Genomic DNA, 3,966 nt, shown 5'->3' with positions numbered 1-3,966 from the left:
TATAGTTGTCTCTGTTTAGAGATTGTTCTTCTGGTGATTCTGATTACCATCTATCAGCAGACCTGGGAGACAGGCTCTCTCCTCTGAGTTTCAGTGGTCAGAGCACTCTCTGCAGGCAAGCTCTCCTCTTTCAGGGAAGGTGCACAGATATCTGGTGTTTGGACCTCCTCCTGGCAGAAGATGAAGGCCCCAAACAGGACCTTTCCCAGAAGCTGTGTTGCTTTGGCAGGTCACAGAAGCTGTCAGCTTGTGTGGTGCACACTCTCACCTGTGCAGACTATGTTCGGTGGAGTCCCGGAACCAAGATGACTACCAGCAATCTAGAGGCAAAAGCCTCCTGGGCTGGGTGGACACCTGTCCTCTGGCCAGGAAGGTGGCCGGATGTCTGAGGCCTGAAAAGGGTGCTGCCTCAGTAGCTCTGTGGCTCCCGCCTGTCCCAGAAGCTGTCAGCTTCTGTGGTGCATACTCTCACGTGTGAGGACTAAGTTCGGCGGAGTCCAGGAACCAAGATGGCTCCTGCTGATCCTGACGCAAAGGGCTCCCGGGCTCGGCGGGGACCTGTCCTCTGGCTGGGATGGTGGACGGATCACCTGAAGTCTTAAGATCCCATGGCTGGTGTTGTGAGTAGCTGGCGGGTGTCAGCCGACTCTGTGCCCTAGTTACCCCAGTGCTGGTCGGACCGGAAGGGGCTTGTGCCCCTACTCAGGCCGGGTTTTCTGCTTCCCTAAAAAAATATGGAACGCTTCACGAATTTGTGTGTCATCCTTGCGCAGGAGCCATGCTAATCTTCTCTGTATCGTTCCAATTTTAGTATATGTGCTGCCGAAGCGAGCACCTCCCAAAGGATTCTGAAGCTTCTTGGGGCACTAGTTCCCTATCCTTAGCAGAATGTGTTAGGGAAAGCATCTCCAATGTTCTCCCACAAGAGTCCTATAAATCAAACAGGCCTGATGAGGAGAGCTAAGTCCCTAGACCCTGTGTAAAAAGCCAGGTGCAGTGGTAGGGTGCATGTGTAGGTCCAACACTCTCATGGCAATGTGAAAACACCAGACTCCTGGCAGGTCATCCTGCCTTAATAAGGTGGAAAAGAAGAACTGACCCCTAAAGGTATTTGTGCATCTCTACACATGCATAATGGCATATACATGCATAAACACACACATACACAGAGAGAGAGAGACAGACAGACAGACAGACAGACAGAGACAGACAGAGAAATAAAAAATAATGTAAATGCATCTTTTATTTGCCTGAAGTAATTGTTATCTCCAATGCCTCCATTGGCTAACCTAGACCTAGTAATGGAACCTTCTAGCCTTTGTACAAGTGGTCCTTGAATGTTTTCAGCCTCTGAGACTTGCTACAGAATAAGCTCAACCCTTCCTAGTTCTATCTGAACTCTGGTTGGCTGAATCAACTCAGCTATTCTGCCTCAAACTCCTCTCCAAGATGACTGATTCAATATGGCTTCTCTCTTGGCGTATGACTTGTTCTGCTTGATGTCAACTAACTCTGGCAATCTGTTCTGATCTGGCTCATTCTCATTCTCTGGCTCATTCTATCTTCACCTGTGTCTAGCTTGTTTTCTCTCTGCAACCTGTCTCTGTACAATTGTCCCATTAAAACTGCCTCCTTCCTTTTTTTCTCTATGCTACTCTTGCTTAAGTAGTTTCCCTTTCCTCTCATCTCCTGAGAACTGGGCATATTCTGTTCTGTCAAAACTTTCTCTGATTCATCACCTTTTCTGCCACTCAATTACACATCACTTTCAAACATGAGTATTTCCTTCTACAAACTAATTTTAAGTTCATTGTTTGGGATTAAAGATGTGTGGTAAGGGCATGTCTGCATTCCAGCCAGAGGGATTAAAGACATGTGATAAGGGCTGAGCCACACCACAACTAGAAACAGTTTGTTTGTTTGTTTGTTTGTTTTTCAGAAAACAACACAATCTTGGGGTTCACTCTGTGATCAAATATGCTGCAACAAAATAAAAAACCAAAACCAGCAAACGCATATGGAAAGAAGCAATGCTAACTATGAAAGACTTAAGCCACAGAGAATTATATTTGTGATTTTTAGATACAGAAAACAAAATAAAGTCCATAAAATATTTAAATAATTAAAGACGTATACTTCTGAATTAGAAAGATATTAATGTAGTTATCTGTTATTATCTAGTAATTCTTTTTATCTTTTTATTTATCAGTCTTCTGCATTGCATATGCTACTACTGAAACTGTTAAAACATGATTTGTAAGAATGATATTTTATTCATTTGTATCTCTTACGTTTTAAAAAAAAATTGTCTGGACTTGAACCCTATCAATGTAAAGTTTCCCATATTTGTTTAACTTTTGTTTCTTCTTCTTGCCTTTTAGAAGTTCATTCAGTAAATTGTTTAATATGTTCCCCATGTGTTAAAACTCTACACTCTTTCAGGAATTAATACTGACACTATATTGTACATATTCAATTCAAGTTTAAAGTAAGTATGCTAAAGACTATTCCCCCAAGAGAAAGATTTTTGGAACACCTCCAGGTCAGCTGCCCACTTTCATTTGGAGGCTATTTGAGGCCTGGCTTTTAAATCTGTGCTTTATTTTTTAAAAGCTAACATTTAGATTCCCTCCTCCAACCCCAGCCCAGTCTGTTTGATTTTCATTTCTCCTTTCCTTCTTCCTGGTTCTGCCCTCTTGTTTTCGATACACATTATAGCATCTTAGACATATCCACATCTGTACCAAATTAATCACCTTATAGGTCAGATTTTGTTTTGGTGACAAACTCCTTCCTTGTGGAAGTTTCTCTTTTAGAAGTTCCTGTGGTGAGGAGGTGTCCATAGCAACCTGGGATGCTGTTTAGGTGACGACTCCCACACACTGTTGTCTAGGAAAGACAACTGTGTTGCATACACAGTTGCTTTTCACACTCTGAAGGGATTGCTCCTCTTTAGCTTTCTGCCTCATCTGTGGAGACTCTGGTTGGCATCCCTTTCCTTTCAGGTTAATGCCAATCCATTCTTTGGTGGTCTGTCATACTATATTGTGTATCTTTGTACATTTCTTTTTATTTAGCTCAACTTTATATACTTCTTGTGGATTTATTTATTTCATCAGTTCTAAAACATTCTTTCTTGCTTTCCTGTCAAATGCTGCAGCTTCTCCAGTTTCCCTATTCTCTACCCTAAGACACTGAGTGGGGATATATTAACAATTTTTATTCTATTTTCTACATCTTTCAATTTCTCTATTATAATATTGATCTTTTTTCCTGTAAACTCAATATTTCTTTCACTTACATCTTCTGGTTCATTAATTTTCTCTTTGTCCATATCTAACCTACAATTTATGTCACATTCTTTCTTTTCAACAGTTGGATTTTATATTTACAAAGTTATTTTTGCTTTTATTATTCATATCTGATGGATGTTGTTGAGTTTCTTAACAATGATCTTTTATTCATGTGTACGTATGTCTGTGTTAGCATGTGCCATGTGTAAATGGGTATCTGTGGATACTAAAAGAGAATATTGAATACCTTGGAATTGGCCTTACAGGCTGTTGTGAGCTAGAAATGTGTGGTAGGAATGGAACTCAGGTCTTCTGCAAGTGCAGCAAGTGGCGTTTATGGAGCCATCTCTCCAAGTCCCTTAACAATAATTTTTATTTATTTATTTTGAAGACGGCAAATTAATGCAGAAGAAAATATTTAAATAGCAGAGATAACAAAGTTGCTACAAGTAACACTTATGCTGATAACATAATAACTGCAGAATATACTTCTTCTCAAGTTCCAAGCAAGGCTCACAAAGATGCATCTCAAGTAACCAGCATCACAAAGACAGAAGAATCAAAATGTTAACCAACAACAGCAAATCTGGTAGAAGACATCAAGTTATATCAAGTTACATCAAGAAGTCCTATGAATCCTAACCAGAGGAATAGTTCAGAGAAAAGTCAGATG

At 40.6% G+C, this 3,966-nt stretch overlaps 1 non-coding gene across 1 annotated transcript; it reads right to left on the bottom strand.

Annotated features, from left to right (window-relative positions):
* Nucleotides 1–728: 728 nt before the first annotated feature.
* LOC115030300 lies at nt 729–835 on the bottom strand. Its single transcript, XR_003835887.1, has one exon. It is a non-coding gene; the product is annotated as a U6 spliceosomal RNA (small nuclear RNA).
* Between the last annotated feature and the right edge of the window lie 3,131 nt (nt 836–3,966).

The sequence above is a fragment of the Mus caroli genome, unplaced genomic scaffold (genome assembly GCF_900094665.2).
Source record: "Mus caroli unplaced genomic scaffold, CAROLI_EIJ_v1.1 scaffold_23251_U1_1, whole genome shotgun sequence".
Classification (NCBI taxonomy): domain Eukaryota; kingdom Metazoa; phylum Chordata; class Mammalia; order Rodentia; family Muridae; genus Mus; species Mus caroli.
This window is presented reverse-complemented; position numbering and strand designations above follow the sequence as displayed.